At 43.8% G+C, this 23,569-nt stretch overlaps 1 protein-coding gene across 1 annotated transcript in view; it reads right to left on the reverse strand.

The window, feature by feature from the left end:
* Positions 1-23,569, reverse strand: part of LNX1 (ligand of numb-protein X 1) — a 257,811-nt gene that overhangs the window by 226,864 nt on the left and 7,378 nt on the right. The window contains exon 3 of the mRNA XM_069594118.1: positions 8,182-8,332. The gene's annotated coding sequence lies outside the window, so the exon portion shown is untranslated. The remainder of the gene's footprint in view (positions 1-8,181; positions 8,333-23,569) is intronic.

Raw genomic sequence — 23,569 nt, forward strand, 5'->3', positions numbered from 1 at the left:
CATGTTAGAATGTCATTCTCCCAAATCATCCCACCCTCTCCCTCTCCCTCTGAGTCCAAAAGTCCGTTATACACATCTGTGTCTCTTTCCCTGTCTTGCATACAGGGTCGTCATTGCCATCTTCCTAAATTCCAGCGTTTCTTTTGCATGGAGCTCACAGAGCAAGTCTTCCCGAGGTTTTCAGGATAAAGGGGCCAGAAACATATGGATTAAATTTTCTCAGAAACTCAGATGTCTTTCACAATAAAGTGGAAAACTTTTCTGAAAATACACACCAGAGGTTACCCTTGGTCTGCAAACCTTCCGAACGTGTTTTGCTGATTTTAATAACTAAGGGAATTTATAGAGGTGACTGTGTTCTGAGCTCTAATAATAAATAATAATAAATGGCAACTTGTCAACCTCCTAGGTGAGTTCCCCGGACTGAGCGTGGCTGGCCAAAGCTGGAGCCCTGTAACCTGGAGAGAAAAAAATTTTTTTAATGGAGGTTTTTGCTTCTTCTTCCTGCTCTCATGACCTCTGTTCCCCTCTCTTGTTGCCCAGAAAGGGCGTAGGGTGTACCATTTACAACGGAGGGCAGATTCCTGAAGTGAGGGTAGGTCATGGGTTTGTTCAAAGCTGTTTCCTCATGAATTTACTTATCCAGCCAACAAGTATTTATTGAACACTTACTATGTGTCAGGCAGGCACTTTTCATGAGCTGGTCATTTTCCCTTCTCTGTGATGAGGAGTGTATTCATTTCTTAGGGCTGCTGGAACAGAGCACCACAGACTAGGCGGCTCGAATGATAGAAATGTATCAACACCGTCTCACAGTTCAGGGAGCTGGAAGCCTGAGACTAGGGTGTTGTCAGGTTTGGCTCCTTCCTTCTTTGACTCTGTTCTGTGCCTCTCACCTGGCTTCTGGTGGTTTTCTGATGATCTCTGGTGTTTTTTGGCTTGTAAACATTACCCTTATCTCTGCCTTCATCTTCACATGACATTCTCCTTGCATGCATGTCTTCTCCAAATTTCCCCTTTTTATAAGGACACCGCTTGTACTGGATTAGAGTCACCCGAATGGCTTTATTTTACCTTGATTACCTCGTAGAGACCCTATCTCCCTCTCAGGCACTGGGTGAGGATGCAACATATGACTTTAGCGGGGACACAATCTAACCCTTAATGTGGACTAAATGATATCAGACTGGCTGCCTGTTTCCCTTTTATCCATCCACCCTTTTAGCTACAGAGGTGCAGCTCCTTTGCTCACTGTGCTCTCCCAACCTTGGGATCCAAGGGTCCCCAGTAACTCTCCAGGAAGTAGAAAATCTATCTAGAAAGTGCATTTGGACCTAGGGATCTCTTTAGTAGCTTTCTCAAGAGACTACGATAAAGAAACTACTTCCTGATTTGATTTAGGAAACTAACGGGCTATATGGAATCCTCCTTCCTCTTCTAAGACAGGAGACAGAAATACACAGCTGGGTGGCACTATTTCCCCAATGTCCTGGACTAGCATCATTATTTTGTATTGAGTAAAATATGATTTAAAAATAATTCTCTTTTCCTCTAATCAACAAATCATTACAATTCAGTTGGGTGTTGGTGGTTTAGTCACTAAGTTGTGACCAGCTCTTGTGACCCCATGGACTATAGCCCACTAAGCTCCTTTGTCCAGGGGATTTCCCAGGCAAGAATAGTGGATAGGTTGCCATTCCCTTCTCCAGGGGATCTTCCCAACCCAGGAATTGAACCCATGTCTCCTGCACTGCAGGTGGATTTTTTACCACCGAGCCACGATTCAGTTGTGGGGGAAGACGCAGAGGTGAATTTAACAATAGTAACACATTACTCCAGAGAAGGCAATGGCAACCCACTCCAGTACGCTTGCTTGGAAAATCCCATGGATGGAGGAGCCTGGTAGGCTGCAGTCCATGGGGTCACTAGGAGTTGGACACGACTGAGAGACTTCACTTTCACTTTTCACTTTCATGCACTGGAGAAGGAAATGGCAACCCACTCCAGTGTTCTTGCCTGGAGAATCCCAGGGACAAGGGAGCCTGGTGGGCTGCCGTGTATGGGGTCACACAGAGTTGGACATGACTGAAGTGACTTAGCAGCAGCAGCAGCAGCAGCAGCAGCAGCAGCAGCAACACATTACTCAAGGGAAAGAACATATTCTAAAGTATTATTCTCGTATTTCTTCAACCAATGTTAGACATTTGTATTATACTCATGTAATCAGGGAACTTTATTTTAGTTTTTAGAATCAGAGAGTATTAAAGCTAAAAGTGTCTTTAGAAATCAACTCATTGAACGTTTAGATTTAACTAAGGAATCTATGTTCCACTAAGGAGAGAGGTTTATTCAAGGTTACAGCTAGGCTAACATTTGCCATGTGCTGGCATGTGCTAAGAACTCTCCATCAGCGTCTGGGTTCTCTACATGGTTAGTATGCAATGGAGCTGAGACAGAACACATGGACATGGCCCCAGAGCCAGACTCGTAACCGCTGCACAAGAGTGGCTTAGTGGCAGAGGCTTTGCAGCCAGGCCTTCTGAACACCATCTAGTGTTTTTCCACAATCCCTCCCTGCTTCCTATCTTGCCGTGCTCTATCTACACTCTGCATACAACTGCAAGAACAAATCTCTGACAAGTGCAACCCTAATCAGAACCTTTTCTGCTTACACTCCTGCAATCTCTTGCTGACCAAGAGGCGGTACAAATTCCTCCCTGATCTACTGAAGGCCCGTGATGGAAATTTTTAGCTTTGTTTCTGAATGTTCCCTGTGTGCACCACTAAACTCTTCAGCCAACTTGACCACAAGCTCTCCTCTACAACAGGCCTGTCTCTTCTGCCCTTGCCCAGGCTGTTTCCAGTGCCGGGACTGCCCTCCTTCGTTTTAAGCTAGAATAGTCTCAATCTTTCCTCTGTGTACCTCTTCTTATTCTTCTAACAGATGTAACTTCATGGGTCCAAGGCTGCTGGTTGTCCGTCAATACCCGTTCCCCTTCTAGAGGAAGAGGTTCTGAGGCTTAACTAGGCAGACAGATCCCTGGAAGGAAGATGTTTCCTAGCTTCTCTCCTGACTTGGTGTGGCCATGTGATTGGTTTTGCCCAATGATCTGGGAGCAGAAGCAAAGTGTGCAGTGATGATCACAACCCAGAGGATGCAGGGACCCCCTTCTCCTCTCCCTCATACGGCATGAAATACAGACCCAGTGGATGTGGTAGGGCGTGATGCCATCTTCAACCAAGCAGCTGAAGGCAATGCCACAGTGATGGCAGGGCCAGGATCTAAAAGGAGCCTGGTGTCCAACCCAGTGGAGCTGGTATATCACTCTGGGGCTGCCTATGTTTGGACCATTATGTGTGAGAGAGAAGTATTGCATCTTGTTCAGACCACTGTTTGGTTTTCATGATTTTGGGGTCTCTTCTTTATAGAAGCCCACATCATCCAAATGAATGCATTCTTGTACCTTCCTCCTGCAGCCCCTGTTTTTTTTCCCTAGGACACATTCTCCACTTACACATAGCAGGGAGAACATGGGATTTTAAGTTGGATATCCCCAGCTTGAATTCTAGCTCCACCACTTATCAGCTGGGTGACTGTGGAATAGTGATTTACCCTCTCTGAGCTTCAGTGGCTGACTATTTTTCTGGGCTCCAAAAGCACTGCAGATGGTGATTGCAACCATGAAATTAAAAGATGCTTGCTCCTTGGAAGGAAAGTTATGACCAACCTAGATAGCATATTCAAAAGCAGAGACATTACTTTGCCAACAAAGGTCCATCTAGTCAAGGCTATGGTTTTTCCAGTAGTCATGTATGGATGTGAGAGTTGGACTATAAAGAAAGCTGAGTGCTGAATAATTGATGTTTTTGAACTGTGGTATTGGAGAAGACTCTTGAGAGTCCCTTGGACTGCAAGGAGATCCAACCAGTCCATCCTAAAGGAAATTAGTCCTGGGTGTTCATTGGAGGGATTGATGTTGAAGCTGAAACTCCAATACTTTGGCCACCTCATGCAAAGAGCTGACTCGTTTGAAAAGACCCTGATGCTGGGAAAGATTGAGGGCAGGGGGAGAAGGGGACGACAGTGGATGAGATAGTTGGAGGGCATCACCGACACAATGGACATGGGTTTGGGTGGACTCCGGGAGTTGGTGACGGACAGGGAGGCCTGGTGTGCTGCGGTTCATGGGGTCGCAAAGAGTTGGACATGGCTGAGTAGCTGAACTGAACTGAACTGAGCTTCAGTCTCCTTACTTGTAAACCTGGAGCAGCTTTCCATGATTCCAAACAGCCTCTCGAGATGATTATCATCAGGCTTCAGGGATCCCATGAGTCACTCTCCTCCACTACAGGAAAACACCAACCACAGAAACCAGAATGTTCACATCTGCTCCTCAGCACCCTCTCCCACGAAGTACGCTGGAAATGCTGACATGCTCTCCTGCTCTCCCTGGGCTCCCTGGGCTCCCATCTGGGCAGAGTGTTGCTCCTCTGTTTGTAGATGTAAGGCTATGATTCACCCGTCCTCTATCCAACTCTTTGGAATTATAATTCCCCAATGATGCTTAGAGTTACAAGGCACTTCAAGGCTGTGTGATCAGATCTTCTCTATCACATCAACAGGGTCCTGCAAGAACCAAGCTTGTCCACAGCCAACCTCACCAATGATCTTCTTGCCTCTATGAAGGATCTCCACTGTGTCACATTGCCGCTTGTCCTTTTTTCAACAGCACACTCATAATAATCTTCTTTTTGATGTTTTCATCCTGTGCCATTTCTGTAAGCCTCATCACTTAGAAATGTTATACACAGGATGGGATAATTCAGTGGCTGTGCCCCATAGAACATGAATCTTATTCCTTATATACATTCTCAACAGTATTATTTGGAAGGAACTGATATATTGATACAATCCTTCTTCCTTCACTACTCTGGCTAGTGTTTTCCAAGTTTATTTTGATGAAGCACCTCCTTCAGTAAGTGATTTCTGAGCATGCGGTTCCCAACATACACATGTGTACATGTGTGCTAGGTCACCTCAGTCATGTCTGACTCTCTGTGACCCTATGGACCATAGCCCACCAGGCTCCTCTATCCATGGAATTTTCTGGGCAAGAATACTAGAGTGGGTTGCCATGCCATCCTCCAGGGGATTTTTCTGGCCTAGGGATCAAACCTGTGTCTCTTACATCTTCTGCATTGGCAGCCAATTTCTTTACTACTAGTGCCACCTGGGAAGCCCCCAATATACACATATTTATTATGTAATGATATATGTACTACTGCATTAATGTATTATAAAATAAAACACATATAAAGATAGATAGTAAATGAGATAAGAAATGTAGAAGTGGAAGTTCAACTATTTTCTAGCCACATACCAAAAGACCATCTCGGCCATGCCTGAGCTGCACATCTCTCTTTGGAAAACTTTGAACTACACATGATGATTTTCCTCTCCAGTATGCAAGCTCCACATGAGGGCAGAGAGCCTGTCTCTTGTTTTCTGCCACATCCCATGATTTAGAACAGTGTCTGGCACTCAAGACACATTCAGTGAAATGTTTGAGACACATTCAGTAAAATGTTTGCTAAATCAGTGAATGATTCCCAAACCTCTATGTATAGCATAAACTCACTTCCAACTGTCTACCAGACAGCTTTACCTGCATCTCTGTAGCTATTTTAAACCCAGCATATTCCAAGCTGAGTTCTTCTCTTCCTACCACATAATGTCTCTGTCCACCAAAGCATCATCTCTTTTGTTTCTCTTCCTACTTTACACCTACCCCCATCTGGCTAAACCCACTGGAGTTAAACACAATCAGCCTGACTGAGCTTACTTGAGACCATATTATTTCGCCACGAGAAAGAATTTGTGTCATTTGGAAGAATATGGATGGATCCTGCAGGCATTATGCTAAGTGAAACAAGTCAGAAAATGACAAATACCGTATGATCTCATATGTGAAACCTAAAAATGCCAAACTCAGAGAAATAGGGCAGAGATCCCAAGAGTCAGGGGCAGCAAGAATATTGAAACTTGTATCTCCTGGATCTTAATTTTGCACTCTTGGCAATGCATGGTGATCAGAAATGGAGGGGGTTAGGAAGGAAGATACACAGAGCTATGTAAATATGGAGTAATAATCTTTTCTTTCTTTCTTGAAAAAGAAACCAAGATGTATCCATTTTAAGCTCTCTGTCCTTATAGTTGTTGGATTATCCACTTAATTTATCATCAATGCAGGCAATAAAAGTTTTTAAAAGTAGTCTGGAGCTGCGCAGTTTGAAGCCACATCATAAAATCTTTCATTTAGAAAAGCGAGAGAGTAGGATGGTGGTTGACAGTGGCTGGTAGGTGGTGAAAATGGGGAGATGTCAGTCAAAGGATATAAACTTCCAATTCTACGGTGAACAAGTTCTGGAGATCAGCTTGGTGACTGAGGTTAACAACTTTGTATTGTATACTTGAACGTTGCTAAGAGAGTACTCAACGCCAAAAGAAATAGTAATTATGCGCTAATGATGAAGGTGTTAACTAAGGCTGCTGTGGTAATCTTTTCAGAATATATGTGTATCAAATCAACATGGCACACCTTAAACTTATACAATGCTATATGTCAGTTAAATTTCAATACAGCTAGAAAAACATTTGAAGATGGTATATCGCTTAGGTGAGCATCACAGCTGCCTGGCAATCCTAACATGTCTGCCACCCAATTTGCTCTCTCAATATTGCAGCTACTCATACTCCCCTCACCCACCCACCACTGGCCTCTCAAAATTCCAGCATCCCTTCTAGTAATACTTCCTCACTCTCAGCTGGATAGTTTTCTAAGAAAGTAAAGCCAACCAGAGAGGACTCCTCCTGGTAAGACCAAGCACCTGCGCACTTACATTCTGTCTTCCTTCCTCTTACAACAGGTGGGACAGAGCCTATTCCAAGACCAGTCCCTGCACTACACACTGCATCCCATCCTCCTGCTTAGTCCTACGATTTGCTCCTTTTTCCTCCATATCACTAGTTTTCTGTTCTCTACCGGATAATTCCCATCTGTACATAAATATGCTCTGACAACAAAACAAGATTGAATTGCCTTGACCTCTCGTCCCCATCCAGCTCTACTCCATCTCTCTCTACTCTTCTAAAGCCAATATTTTTCAAAGTGTCATCAACAGGCCTCCTCTTCACTATCTCAGCTCCCAGCATCCTTGTGTTTTCACCATTTTGCCAGAACAGCTATTGTCAAGCTTGCCAATCATCTCCATCTCGCCATGTCCAGGGGTCAACCCTCAGATCTTACTTTACTAGACCTCTCAGCATCACCCAGCATAGAAATGCCTTCCTTCCTTCTGAAAATAAGTTTCTTCATTGGTATCTGGAACACCATCCTTCAAATTTCCTTCACTGGCATCTCCTCCTCAATCTCCTTCACTGGCTGCTCCTTCTCCAGTCAACTGGTATCATCTTGAGTGAACAAGGGGCAGCCCTGGACCACCTTCTCTTCCCAATCCATGTTCAGCTCCCCGGTGACCTCATTCAATTTCAAGACATCAAACACTTTCAAATTTTTATCTCCACCCAAACCTTTCCTAAGAGCTCCAGATCTGTGTGTCTAGCTGTTTTTCCATATTTCCCCTTGGATGTTTAACAGGCTTTCCAAGTAAAGTATGTCTGAAACAAAATGTTTGGTTTCCTCCTCCATTGCCTTAAAACCTGTTCCTTCCCAACAGTTCCCAATCTCAGTAAAGAGCACTAATATTCACCTATTGTCTCAGATGATGAACTTATGAGTGATTTTTAATCCCCCCCCCCATTCAATCCATCAGAAAATCCTGATTTTTCTTCCCTCAAAAAACCAAAAAAGATCCCTACTTCTCCACACTCTCAGTGCTACAACCCAAGTCTCAGCCATCATTTTCTTTTGCCTGGACTATTCCTTCCATTCATGCATCTCTCAAATTCATTCTATACTCCACAACCAGAGTAACTTCACACCAACAGCAAAAACATAAGTCAGGTTATGTCTCTCCCTTACCCAACCCCATCCAGTTGCTTCCTTCCACATTTCAAATGAAATTCACACTCATTGTCATGGTGGCCAAAACTGTAAGAATCCGCCCTTGCCACCCTCCTTTAACCTGAGACTTAACTTACTGAGCTTCAGCCACACTCACCTTCTCAGTGTTTGTCAGATAAGACCCCTTGTTCCAGTCACAGGTTCTCTATACCACTCTTCCCGCCACCTGGACATATCTTTCCTTCCAGATCGTCACATGGCTCCTCTGTGCTCTCATATTGTCTCCTTGGAGAATCATTCCTTGGCTCCTGCATAAAATAAACAGCATGTTCCAACTTTTTAGCAAGCTATATCTGTTGCCATAAGGCTTATCACAGTCTGAAATTCCACCATCTCTTTGTTTATTTATTTGCAGCCTCTTCTGCTCGGGCTTTTCCTACTTTGTGTACAGCCATAACCCCAGTGCCTAGATTAGTGCCTGCTACATAGTAGGTTTTCAATAAATATTTGTTGGATGAATTTAAATATTTACTCAATTACCCAAAAGACACTAAGGAGAGTCATTCTTGTCTCTTTCTGCTCAAGCTGGTCCCCTCTCCAACCCCCCACCACGGTTCATCAAATCCTTTAGAAGCTGCTACCCCAATGTCTCTTAAATCCCTCCTCTCTGTCACAGCTGCACTCATTCTGCAGGGCTCTGTCATCTTTCAGCAGCTCTACTGAAGCAACCTCTATGGCTGGTCTTCCTAGCTTCCCCACATTTCTTTCCCCAAGGACAGCAGAGGAAACGCAGAGTCCTAACCACTGGACCACTGCGGAATTCCCCAGAGAGGCCTTCTAAAAACATCAATTCTATCATATCTCTCTTCTGCTTGGGTCTTAAGTATCTCCCTTCACCTGAAGAAGGAAATCAAAACTCCTTAGCTGGACATGAACTGATATCTGTTCACATTTCCCATCTCATTTCAGGCATCCTTTTCTCTGTTGTACCCAAACTACCTGTAGGTCCCAAACAGGCACGTTCTTTACACCATTCCCTGTTTGAGTACATTTCCTTTTCTTCACCTTGCTAGTTGCTACTTATCATTTGAAATTCAGCATGAAGTTACCTCTTTGAGTCAGCCTTCCTGATTTCTCTAAGCAGATGGTTTTATTTTTTCCTCTGTGCTCTCAAAACACCATACCTGCATAGCATTTTCTGTTGTTTTTTTTTTTTACATGAATGTCTCATTCAGTCACCTCTTTATTCAAAAGATCAGTTCTTACTGAGTAAATGCTATATCCTAAGCTCTATTCTAGGCACTAAGGATATGGTTAGGTATAAAAAGGCAAAAATATTTGTTCTCAAGAAGCAAAGGGGAGACAATGAAAGAAGATAAGCAAAATATACCCAGGGTGGTTAGATGATGATAAGTGCAGTGGAATAAAATAATTCAGGAGGAGGCATACGGAGGCTTGAGGTGGGAACTGCAGGATTGAACAGGCAGTCAAGGAAGGCATCTTTGAAATGACACTTGAATAGCGGCCTGAAGAAGGTGAAGAGTGTGCTTCTTGGACCTCTGCTGAACAAGCATCCTGGCCTATGGAATAGCAAGTGGAGAACTCTGAATGTGGGAGTGGGTCTGTCCTGCTTTAGAAAGGCCAGAGTTCTTGGAACACAGTCAGCAAGGGTTGGAGACAGGAGCCAGACCAGAGAGCAGGAACAGAGCGCTAGGTGGTTAGAGGGGATGAGATGCCAGACATTTGAATCCCTATGCCACAGGATCCCTCTGTCTAATGTTTGGAGGATGGAGGGCCAGGGTGGAGGCAGGGAGACTGGTTAGGAGGCCTCTGCCAGTATCCAGATGAAAGGCTGTCCCATTAGCCTGGGAGTGACATGAGAGCTGGGACAAAATCCCATTTATGTTGGCAACCCCAGCATGGAACCAAACACATAACAGCAGGGACTCAAGGACACTGACTAAATGAATGAATCAAGTTGTTCAATCAAGAAACCAGAGCTCCTAGAGTCATCACTGTTTGTTTTTCCAGGACAAGATATTGCAGGATTTTGTTTCCAGTGGGTAGGCTTTATTTTCTGTTTTTCCTAATTGAATAGCCTGTAGGCCACATTTTGAGGACGGTGTGGGTGTTTGCCTGGGGGCCAACTAGACCACTGAAGTCTGACAGTGAAATTGTTTTTTAAATTACCTTTGGACATCTGAAATTTGTTTCTTAAAAAGATCGGTAAAAAAAATTACACATTTCTTCAAGGCAGGCTGCCTTAGGTAATCAAGCTCCCCCCAACCAAGACCCCAGGAGCATCGTAGAATACAGACAAAACTTGCTTGGAATTTAAGTCAGGCCTCTGACTACCAAAACCCATTATTCTGGTTCTAATTTAAGGATCAAAAGGAAAATGCATTTTAAAAATGATTTCAAAATAATATTTAGATAAGATCATTGAGAAGGATTCATGAACCTGTGATTCATTTCTCTAAGAAAATGAAATACACAGTTAGGTGTCAGAGGGACTCGGTAGTAAGTGATTCATTAGTTCAGTTCAGTTCACTCGCTCAGTCATATCAAATTCTTTGTGACCCCATGGACTACAGCACACCAGGCCTCCCTGTCCATAACCAACTCCCGGGGTTTACTCAAACTCACGCCCATTGAGTCAGTGATGAAATCCAACCGTCTCATCCTCTGTTGTCCCCTTCTCCTCTGCCTTCAATTGTTCCCAGCATTAAGGTCTTTTCAAATGAGTCAGCTCTTTGCATCAGGTGACCAAAGTATTGTATTTTCAGCTTCAATATCAGCCCTTCCAACTAATATTAAGGACTAATTTCCTTTAGGATGGACTGGTTGGATCTCCTTGCAGTCCAAGGGACTCTCAAGAATCTTCTCCAACACCACAGTCCAAAAGCATCAATTCTTCTGCACTCAGCTTTCTTTATAATCCAACTCTCACATCCATACATGACTACTGGAAAAACCATAGCCTTGACTAGATGGAACTTTGTTGGCAAAGTAATGTCTCTGCTTTTTAAATGCTGTCTAGGTTGGTCATAACTTTTCTTCCACGGAGTAAGCATTTTTTAATGTCATGGCTGCAGTCATCATCTGCAGTGATTTTGGAGCCCCCCCAAAAAAGTCTGACACTGTTTCCACTGTTTCCCCATCTATTAACTATGAAGTGATGGGACTGGATGCCATGATCTTAGGTTTCTGAATGTTGAGCTTTAAGTCAACTTTTTCACTCTCCCCTTTCACTTTCATCAAAAGGCTCTTTAGTTCTTCTTCACTTTCTGCCATAAGGGTGGTATCATCTGCATACCTAAGGTTATTGATTTTTCTCCCATCAATCTTGATTCCAGCTTGTGCTTCCTCCAGTCCAGCGTTTCTAATGATGTACTCTGCATATAAGTTAAATAAGCAGGGTGACAATATACAGCCTTGACGTACTCCTTTTCCTATTTGGAACCAGTCTGTTGTTCCATGGCAAGTTCTAACTTTTGCTTCCTGAGCTGCATATAGATTTCTTAAGAGGCAGGTCAGGTGGTTTGGTATTCCCATCTCTTTTAGAATTTTCCACAGTTTATTGTGAATCACATAGTCAAAGGCTTTGGCACAGTCAATAAAGCAAAAATAGATGTTTTTCTGGAACTCTCTTGCTTTTTAGATGATCCAACAGATGTTGGCAGTTTGATCTCTGGTTTCTCTACCTTTTCTAAAACCAGCTTGAACATCTGGAAGTTCACAGTTTACGTATTATTGAAGTCTGGCTTGGAGAATTTTGAGCATTACTTTACTAGCATGTGAGATGAATGCAATTGTGCAGTAGTTTGAGCATTCTTTGACATTGCCTTTCTTTGGGATTGGAATGAAAACTGACCTTTTCCAGTCCTGTGGCCACTGCTGAGTTTTCCAAATTTGCTGGCATATTGAGTGCAGCACTTTCACAGCATCATCTTTTAGGATTTGAAATAGCTCAACTGGAAGGCCATCACCTCCACTAGCTTTGTTCATAGTGATGCTTCCTAAGGCCCACTTGACTTCACATTCCAGGATGTCTGGCTCTAGGTGAGTGATCACATCATCGTGATTATCTGGGTCATGAAGATCTTTTTTGTACAGTTCTGTGTGTTCTTGCCACTTTTTCTTAATATCTTCTGCATCTGTTAAGTCCATACCATTTCTGTCCTTTATTGAGCCCATCTTTGCATGAAATATTCCCTTGATATCTCTAATTTTCTTGAAGAGATCTCTAATCTTCCCCATTCTACTGTTTACTTCTATTTCTTTGCACTGATCACTGAGGAAGGCTTTCTTATCTCTCCTTGCTATTCTTTGGAACTCTGCATTCAAATGGGTATATCTTTTCTTTTCTCCTTTGCTTTTGGCTTCTCTTCTTTTCACAGCTATTTGTAAGGCTTCCTCAGACAGCCTTTTTATCTTTTTGCATTTCTTTTTCTTGGGAATGGTCTTGCTCCCTGTCTCCTAAATAGTGTCACAAACTTCCATCCATAGTTCATCAAGCACACTATCAGATCTATTCCCTTAAATCTATTTCTCACTTCCACTGTATAATTTTTAGCGATTTGATTTAGGTCATACCTGAATGGTCTATTGGTTTTCCCTACTTTCTTCAATATAAGTCTGAATTTGACAATAAGAAGTTCATGATCTGAGCCACAGTCAGCTCTTAGTCTTGTTTTTGCTGGCTGTATAGAGCTACTCCATCTTTGGCTGCAAAGAATATAATCAATCTGATTTCGGTATTGACCATCTGGTGATGTCCATGTAGAGTCTTCTCTTGTGTTGTTGGAAGAGGATGCTTGCTATGACCAGTGCGTTCTCTTGGAAAAACTCTATTAGTCTTTGCCCTGCTTCATTCTATACTCCAAGGCCAAATTTGCCTGTTACTCCAGGTGTTTCTTGACTTCCTATATTTGCATTCCAGTCCTCTATAATGAAAAAGACATCTTTTGGTGGTGTTAGTCCAGAAGGTCTTGTAGATCTTCATAGAACTATTCAACTTCAGCTTCTTCAGCCTTATTGGTCAGGGCATAGACTTGGATTCAGTTCAGTTCAGATCAGTCACTCAGTCCTGTCTGACTCTTTGTGACCCCCATGAACCGCAGCATGCCAGGCCTCTCTGTCCATCACCAACTCCCAGAGTCCACTCAAACCCACGTCCATCGAGTCAGTGATGCCATCCAACCATCTCATCCTCTGTTGTCCCCTTCTCCTTCTGTCCTTAATCTTTCCCAGCATCAGGGTCTTTTCCAATGAGTCAGGTCTTTGCATCAGGTGGCCAAAGTATTGGAGTTTCAGCTTCAACATCAGTCCTTCCAACGAACACCCAGGACTGATCTCCACTAGGATGGACTGGTTGGATCTCCTTGTAGTCCAAGGGACTCTCAAGAGTCTTCTCCAACACCATAGTTCAAAAGCATCAATTCTTCAGCACTCAGCTCTCTTTATAGTCCAACCCTCACATCCATACATGACCACTGGAAAAACTGTAGCCTTGACTAGACGAACTTTTGTTGGCAAAGTAATGTCTCTGCATTTCATGATATTGAATAATTTGCCTTGGAAATGAACAGAGATCATTCTGTCGTTTTTGAGATTGCATCCAAGTACTGCATTTCAGACTCTTTTGTTGACTATGATGGCTATTCCCTTTCTTCTAAGGGATTCTTGCCCATAGTAGTAGATATAATGGTCATCTGAGTTAAATTCACCCATTCCAGTCCATTTTATTTTATTTTTTATTTATTTTTTCCAGTCCATTTTAGTTCACTGATTCCTAGAATGTTGACGTTCACTCTTGCCATCTCCTGTTTGACCACTTCCAATTTGCCTTGATTCATGGACCTAACATTCCAGGTTCTTATGCAATATTGCTCTTTACAACATCGGACCTTGCTTCCATCCCCAGTCCCATCTACAACTGGGTGTTGCTTTTGCTTTGGTTCTGTCTCTTCATTCTTTCTGGAGTTATTTCTCCACTCTTCTCCAGTAGCATATTGGGCACCTACAGACTTGTGGCATTCATCTTTCAGTGTCTTATCTTTTTGCCTTTTCATACTGTTCATGGGGTTCTCAAGGCAAGAATACTGAAATGGTTTGCCATTCCTTTCTCCAGTGAACCACAATTTGTCAGAACTCTCCACCTTGACCCGTCCATCTTGGGTGGTCCTACATTGGCATGCCTCATAGTTTGAGTTAGACAAGGGAGTGGTTCATTAAATTCATAATAAAAGTGGGTGGTTAAATGGCCTCCTGGAGTTGAAAGGCTTCAATGATATAATAAACCTAAAATACCAAACATCAGGCTGACCACAGAGTGGGACTCAAGAAATGCTCATCCCCCTTGCCTTCTCCCTTAAATGCACTCACTATTTGCCACAGCCCCGAATGTTCTTGATCCACCTGGCCACCCATAAATGACACGATCGCTTTTCTGATTTAGTAACAAGCAGGGCCTCCATGTGACTTTTGTGGCCCCTTCCTCATTATAATATCAAAATTAAAAGTTTCTAATTGAGCTTTAAATACTGCAACATTTTATTTTTATTTCAGGCAAAATGCCATTGATTTTTAGAAATCCTAAAATTTTCTCTGTTTTTCCCTGTGAGATAAAAACATTTTTTACCTTTGAAAGTTCTTTTCTTTTTCTTCTGATTCTAAAAGAAAGGAAAACATTTTTGTGGGCTCTAAAATCATCACAGGCCCCAGGGACTGTGCCTGATGGGTGAGTGGCTGGGAGAGACAGAAATGGGGAAGCCGCTACATGAGGAAGGGGTCTCGTCTCCTAAAGTGGGTTTTCCCCACATTTCCCTCCTTCCCGTCCCCTCTAGAGGGCCAGCAGGGGGAGGGACATTATGAGATTTGTCCCTTGAAACTAAAGGAAAATAAAGAGGCAACTTGTGATGGGGCTAATGTGGACTAGAGCAGTGGTTCCTCTATGGAACTTTTGCACACCCAGGCCTGGTGTAAATCGTGCCCCCAGGGCATTAGGAATGAATGCCCATAGCCCCTCCAGAAGCCCAGGAAACCACCCACCCCCAGACCAAACTCAGGGTTCTCATGTCTCAGTTCCTGAGAGCCAGCCGCCATAACTGGCTAACAAAACCAAAAGACTGGGCCTGCTCTGGGGGACAGGTGATTCCCAGACCACTGGGGAGTGCAGCAAAGAGATGAACTGACCACCTAGGGGAACCCGAACACTTTCCTACAGGACAGGGCTTCTCACATCATCTCTAGGGAGTTTTGTGAATTAGTACTTCAGTGGGAGACAGTATGGACAGAAGCTTCTGGGACTGAGCTAACTAAGCATGGTAGCCTTCTTTTCAACCCTCTCAAATGTCTCAGGGAGTCTCTTGCCCTGGAGGATGAGTCTTGGTGAGTTGCTGACATTTTTCTTAACTAGGCTTTTTTCCTGGTATCCAGGGGATAGAACAGTGAGGAAATAATGGAGGTAGGTTGTTCTGCTCTTAACTCATCTTGTCTTTTTATTTCAGTTCCTTTGCTTTATTGTCAGTTTATTATCAGCAGGCATGGCATCCAATCATTCATTCACTCATGCAACAAGTGTTTACTGAGGACCTACTATGTAGCAGACACTGTTCAAGGGACTTGGAATATAGCAGGGAACAAAGTAAAGACCCCTACCTTTGTGGAGCTGATATTCTAGAAGGCAGAAAGGGCCAAGAAACAATTAAATAACGCCATAGTTTACCATCTCTAAGATGGCAATGATATAAACATACCATTAGTCTGTGTGCCATGAAAAAAAGAAATTGATGCTAATAATTGCTGCCAATTATTTTTAAAAAATCCTAATTTCACAGCTTCCCTGGTAGCTCAGATGGTAAAAAATCTGCCTCTGATGCAGGAGACCTGGATTCGATTGGAAAGATCTTGGGAAGAAGGGAATGGCAACCCACTCCAGTATTCTTGCCTAGAGAATGCCATGGACAGAGGATCCTGGAGGGCAGGCTACAGTCCATGGGGTCGCAAGGAGTCAGACATGATTGAGTGACTAGCAGTTCATTTCTCTTCAAAGTGTGTAAAATGTCGTGCAACTCAGAATTGACTACCTATGTGAAAGTGTTAGTCGCTCAATCGTGTCTGACTCTTTGCAATCCCATGGACTGTAGCCTGCCAGGCTCCTGTCCTTGGAATTCTCCAGGTAAGAATACTGCAGTGGGTAGCCATTCCCCTCTCCAGGGAATTTTCCCAACCCAGGGATCGAACTCGGGTCTCCTGCATTGCAGAAAGATTCTTTATGGTCTGAGCCACCAGGGGAGCCCTGATTACCTAGAGAAGATAAATTCTATAGTACAGTAAGTGGCTATTAGAAACAAAAGCAGAGCAGGCAAAGAAGGTTTGCGAAGAGGAGTGGTGATATGGAACAGACTTGAAGGAGACAGAGCTGTTAAATTTTTATAAGACTTGACTTTTTAATAGCACTTTTAGGTTTATAATAAAACTGAGAGAAAGGTACCGAGATTTCCCATATGCCCCCTGCCCCCACACACATGTAGCCTCCTCAGTATGGACATCGGTCGTCAGAGTGGTACATTTGCCCCAGGATGAACCAGCATCAATATATCATGATCACCAAAAGCCCACTGTTTACACCTTAGGGTTCACTTTTTTTTAAAAAAAATTGGACAATAATTGCTTTACAATGTTGTATTGCTTTCTGCCATACAACAATGCGAATCGATTATAACTATATATATATTCCCTCCGTCTTGAGCCTCTGTCCCATCCCACCCTTCTAAGTCATCACAGAGCTCCAGGCTGGGCTCCCTGCATCGTAAAGCAGCTGCCCTGTGGCTGCAAGTCTGTTCTCTACGTTTGCATCTCCATTCTCTCCCTGCAGAGGACTCACTCCTGGTGTTGTACATGCTATAGGTTTTAACAAACATATAATGACATGCATTTATCATTATATCGTACAGAGTAGTTTCACTGTCCTAAAAATCCTCTGTGGCCCCATCTCTTCATCCCTCTCCTCCATCCCACCCCTGGCAACCTCCAATCTTCTTTACTGTCTCCGTTACGTTGCCTTTTCCAGAGTGTCTTATAGTCGGAATCATAAAGGATGTAGCCCTTTCAGACTGGGTTCTTTCACTTAGTAATATGCGTTTAAGGCTGCCTTGTGTCTTTTCACAGCTTGATCGCTCACTTTTTTTGCACTGAATAATATTCCATTGATTTTTTTAAAAGCAGCTTTATTGAGGTATAATTTATATACCATAAAATTCAATGAATTTAAGTAAATCTACACTTATGCAAACATTGCCATAATCCAGATTTAGAATGTTTCTTTATTGTGGTAGGAACACTTCACAAGAGATCAACCATCTTAACAGTTTTCATATGTGTTGCACAGTTCTGTGACCTCCAGGCACTCTGCTGCACAGAGATCTCTATTCGCCTTGTAGAACTGAAACCCCATACTTGTTAAACAGCTATTTCCCATTTCTACCTCTCCTCAGCCCCTGGCAACCACCAATCTATTCTCTGTTTCTCTTGAGTGGAATCATGCTCTGTGGCTGGCTTATTTCATTTAGTGTAATATCCTGCAGATTCATCCATGTTGTTGCATGCTGTAGGATTTCCTTCTTTTCTGAGGCTGAATAGCATTCCATTGCATGTACATGCCACAGTTTCCTTATCCACTCACCCATCAATGGGCATTTAGATTGTTTCCACATTTTGGCTATTGTCAACAGTGCTGCCTTGAAGAGAGGAATGCAAACGCATCTTCAAGGTCGTGATTTTAATTCTCCTGGATACCTACTTGGAAGTGAAACTGCTGGATCAGATGATAGTTCTATCTGTAATGTTTTGAGGAACTTCTACACTGTCTTTCATGGTGGCTCTTTCATTTTACATCCCCACCAACAAGAGTTCCAATTTCTCCAAATTCTTAGCAACACAACCTTAAAGAAATGTAACAGCCCTGCTAGTTGGCGTGAGACAATCTCATTACGATTTTGATGTGCATTTCCCTGATGATTAGTGATGCTGAGCAGCTTTTCATTTACCAGCTGGAATAGCAGCCATTTACTGAACAACTGTGAGCTCTGTTGGGCAGAGATCATTTTGTTCATTGCTCTGTCCCCACTGTTAAAGAATCTGACATGTGATAGGCACTTAATAAATATTTTTGAATGAATAAACCACCATGTGCCAGGCATGCCACAGATATTATTTCCAAATTCTTATCAGATCAGAGGGAGGCATCAACATCCCTAAGCTATGGATTATAGATACGGATAGATATGGATAATGGATACTAAGATCACATAGCCAGGCAGAGGGAATAAATAGGACCCAAAACATGGGTCTTTGATGTGAACACACAGATGCTGCCTCAATACTTCACTAGCATCTCTGCTTCTGGCCTTTTAAATATCTTCTCAGTGCAAAAAACAAAACAAAACAAAAAAACCACCAAAGGCAAATTGGGATCTCAGGCAAGAAAGGACTCTGGATAAAAAATCCAGACTCACAGAAATCAGAATGAAACATCTGGAAGTAGAATATCCAGTCCACTGCCTGGGAAATGCTGTGATTTGCACAATTGCAATAGTCAAAGCTATGGTTTTCCCAGTAGTCATGTGTGATGTGACAGCTGGACCTCAAAGAAAGCTGAGCGCCGAAGAATTGATATTTTTGAATTGTGGTGTTGGAGAAGACTCTTGAGAGTCCCTTGGACTTCAAGGAGATCAAACCAGATAATCCTAAAGGAAATCAGTTCTGAATATTCATTAGAAGGACTGATGCTGAAGCTCCAACACTTTGGCCACCTGATGCGAAGAACTGACTCATAAGAAAAGACCCTAATGCTGGGAAATATTGAGGAAGAAGGAGAAGGGAACAACAGAGGATGGGATGGTTGGATGGCATCACCGACTCTATGGACATGAGTTTGAGCAAGCTCCAGGGGTGGGTGATGGACAGGAAAGCCTGGCATGCTGCAGTCCATGGGGTCACAGAGTCGGACACGACTGAGCAACTGAACTGAACTAGCTTGTTATCTCAGATCTCAAGTTCTAGCTGCCTTCACTTTAAAATCAATTATATCAGTGAATTAAAACTCTCCACCTCAAAAGAGATGATTATCAGCAGAACCCTTTCTCAAACAGTTTAGCCCAATCTGTTAAAGCACAATGGCTAAAAATAAACTTACTTTGATACTTTACAAATATAAAGCTGAACAACAGTGGACATGAAAATCTACCACAGTTTTTCTCAGGAAAAAAAACAACAACATGTATAGATGCATATGTATAGAAAAATATCTTGGGTAAAATCTGTTAAGCCAATATTGTCTTAATTCAAAATTACACCTAATTTGAAACAACTGCTTTTTCCTAGGCCAACGGGGTACTCTATTGTTTTTTAATAAAAACAACAGAAAGTTCAAATTCAGTTTCTGCCCCCAAGAAAGCTATGTTTCATGTTAACAAAGCTCTACTGAAAACCACTCATGCTGGGAGCAGGGGTCTCCATCATGACCCCAGGCTGGGAGGATTGTCAGTGGTTAGCCAAGGTCCCGAAAGACTTGAAATTTTGCTTTCAGATGTGAGGGGATAATTTAACTTGGCCTGAATGAACCAGCCTTTGGAGAAGAGGAGGCAGAGACTAGAATGTCAGTCCCAAAGGCCTGTGTTACTTTGTTCTGTTCATCACTTGATCAGAGGAACGCCCAGAATGGATCCGAGGTACCAGTACACATTCTCTTTGTAAATTGCAGTAGCATATATTCCTTTGTGTGACTTTACTTGAACAGTGTTTTCTTATCCATTTTTGTGTTGATGGACAATTGGGTTGCTTTCAGATTTGAAGCACTGTAAGTGAAGCAGTGGCTACAGTCAGGGGCTGGAGGAGGAGGAAGCGGTACTAATGCTGAGATCTGAACTGTCTTCCTCCAAAATGCCTGTGTTAAGGTTCTAGCCTCCAAAGTGATGGTATTTGGAGACAGAGCCTTTATAGAACTCATTAAGGTTAAGTGAGTTCATAAGGGTGGGGCCCTGGCCTGGCTTCCCAGGTGACGCAGTAGTAAAGAATCTGCCTGCCAATACAAAAGACCTGAATTTGATCCCTGGGTCAAGAAGATCTCCTGGAGGAGGACATGGCAACCCACTCTAGTATTCTTGCCTGAAAAAAACTCCCTGGACAGGAGAGCCTGGCAGGCTACAGCCAATGGGGTCACAAAGAGTCGGACATGACTGACCATGCACACAAGCACACTAATCTGATAGGTGAAGGTGAAGTCACTTAGTCGTGTCCGACTCTTTGCGACCCCATGGACTGTAACCTACTAGGCTTCTCCATCCATGGGATTCTCCAGGCCAAGAATACTGGAGTGGATTGCCATTTCCTTCTCCAAGGGATCTTCCCGACCCAGGGATCGAACCCCAGTCTCCCGCATTGGAGGCAGACGCTTTAACCTCTGAGCCACCAGGGAGGCCCTATCTTCAATCTGATAGGAACAGTGTGCTTATAAGAAGAGACATCAAAGAGCTCGGTGCACAAATAAGAGGTCCGGGGAACACACAGTGAGAAGGGGGCTATCTGCAAGCCCGAAAAAGAGCCCTCACCAGAACCCAACCAAGCTGGAACCCTGATTTCAGACTTCCAGCCTCCAGAACTGAGAGATGAGTCTCTGTTATTTACACAGTCCAGCCTGTGCTATTTTCTTATGGCAGCCTAAGCAGATTAAGAAGGGCAGATTGGGTGTGAACAAGTTACTGATTAGACAGAGACACGATGGAACTGTTCACATAAGGGTGAAGGAAACACTCTGTGTCTTGATCTGACTAGCAGTTACATGGGTAGATATCTAGATAACCAGATTGCATCAAACTGTCCATTTCAGATTTGTACATCTTTATGCCTTAACCTTAAACAAGTCCTTCTCCTTCCTACCACCATCCTTCCCACCACCATCCTTCCCAATGGTCTTAGGTCAGGCTGCTGTCATAAAACACTATAGACTGAGTGGCTTATAAACAATAAAAATAGATTTCTCACAGTTCAGGAGGCTGAAATCTGAGATTAGAGTGCCAGGATTAATGTTGAGGGCTCTCCTTTGGATTGCAGACCTCCTGCAGTGTCCTCACTTGGCCAAGGGACCTCGGATCTCTCTGGAGGCTCTTTTATACGGACTCCACCCTTAAAATATTCCATGCATGTGGGCTCCACCCTCATGATCTAAGACTGCCCTACCTAATACCATCACTTTGGGAATTAGGAATTCAGCACACACATTTTGGAGGGACACAACATACCAAGAGAATCTGTGTTTAAAAAATATACCAAAATAGTCTGACTGCCTTTGAATAAGGCTGATAGGAGGGAAATTGACATATATGCTTTGTCTGATGTATTTATATACATATTTGAATATAATAAAAACTCAAGAGATCCTACAAGTTGCCCTAGATCAGCAAGGACCCAACGGCAGCGCTAGATTCAGACCCCGCCCCGTTCCCTAACTGCAGCGTCTGATAGCAAACCCGCAGCCAAGGAAATGTGCAGGAAGGACGCCCTGGAACATCCAAGACATAGAGTGAGCAGGGAGGCCTGGGGTCAAGGGGGCAGCTCTGTGGGGTCCAGAGCCTGAGTCACCCCCTCTGAGGGGCACCCTGCCCGCACTGCGCCGGAGGAAGGAAGCTGAAGTGAGGGTGATTGGAAGGAGCGGGCGGAGCAAAACCAAGAGCTCCAGGAGGGGAGCTGCACCACCAGCTGGGCGGCCCGGCCAAGAACAACAGGAAGCTTCCATCCCACCCCTGCTCACTACAGCCCCGGCGGGGAGCCCGGGGTCATTCTCTCCAAAGGGCCTTCGGCAGATGTTACATAAACAAAACTTCCATTGACTCCAGTCTGGGCCTGGCCTAAAATAGCCCGCGGGCTTTCCCCCCTGACTCTGCAGAGTCTCTCCAGCATCCCTCAAGGTCCCCAGCGCTGATGAGCTGCTTGCCTCCATGTGCGGACAGTACTCTAGAGCATCCTCAAGAGATTTCCCCAGCAGCAGAGGGCGGGGTCCCTTTGTTTTCCCTGGCAGATGTCCCTCTATGCTCTAAGACCTTTGATGGCTACTGAGCCAAGGGACACATCCCTCACCAGAGAGGCAGGAAGCCAGGTCTGAGGGATAGCTGGGTGGGCCGGCAGCAGGTGTGAGCCGGGCCGGCTCCTCTCTCTGAGTCTCTGTCTCTCTCTCCCCACCCACTTTACAGGATGGAGTGTGAGTGGGAGCCCCACTAGCAAGCTCTCCAGGTCAGACCGCGAGGCTTCCTTGTCAGGGCTTTCTTTTGAGCTTTGTGCCTTCTCCTTTCGAGCCTTCCTATGTGCCTTTGTGATTGAACCCTCTTCGAACTCTCTCTGAGCTCCTGTAAGCTCCTCTGACCCCATTTACACTTCTTCTTTTTGCAGAAAACCATTCCATCTGTGCATATCTGGAGCTTCACAGAGCTGTGACACAGCTGTGATGCCACCCTCAGCTTTACCACCTCCACACTGCCCCTGAACACCAATAATGATCTTTTCCCCCTGAGTTGCCCCAGAATCCTGACTCAAAAAAAAAATAACAAAACAGCATCAGCAACTTAAAAAGATATTGGTTAAAAAACTATGTTCCTGATACTATACTAAGCATTTTATGCTGTTTCATTTTATTTCTCATTGAGCAAGCCTATGAGATAGGTGTGATGGTAATCTCCAGAAGACTTCAGAAGAGTAAACTGTAATTTCCTATATTTATAGAAGTATTATAGGGTGTGTCGATGATACAGCAGAGGTGGAACACACTCAAGCCTGTAGGGCTAGTTTTCACACCTCAGATGTCCTAGAAAACAGTCCATAGGGGCTTATACCACCTCTTTTCCATAGTCTTCCTTGGGCAAAATCCAAGCTCCCCTACTCATTCTCAGTGTAATTAAATATATTATATTGATCAATTCCTTACTTAACCAATATTTATTGGGCATGTTATGTTCTCTAGGCAAGATGCTATTTAAGTCTACACAGGCCAAAAAGAAATAGCATGATGTGTAGTATGTGAATATTTAGCTCATATTTTATTGACAGTTGTACTTCGGTTGTGAGAGGGTCTTAAGTTTCTCAGGTTGAAGATCCCCAAACCAAGTCTCTGGCTAGGAACTAGCAGGTGTGCCAGTCTGCAGGAGAGAGGGAGGGAAGCATGTGGGGAGCTAGGAGGAACCCTACATTGGAAAGGTCCACACTCAGACCAAGGGGCCAGAGCCAGGCCGGGGAGGTCCAGCAGGGGACTGATATAACCTGGGAAACCCTGGCATTCAGAAGAATTTAGTTCAGATCCAGATCTTACTTCCCTGTAGCTCAAATGGTAAAGAATCTGCCTGTGATGCAGGAGACCAGGGTTTGATCCTGGGTTGGGAAGTTCCTCTGGAGAAGGGAATGGCAATCCACTCCAGTATTCTTGCCTGGAGAATTCCATGGACAGAGAAGCCTGGCGGGCCACAGTCCATGGGGTCGCAGAGTTGGACACGACT

The sequence above is a fragment of the Ovis canadensis genome, chromosome 6, assembly GCF_042477335.2.
Source record: "Ovis canadensis isolate MfBH-ARS-UI-01 breed Bighorn chromosome 6, ARS-UI_OviCan_v2, whole genome shotgun sequence".
NCBI classification, from domain to species: Eukaryota; Metazoa; Chordata; class Mammalia; order Artiodactyla; family Bovidae; genus Ovis; species Ovis canadensis.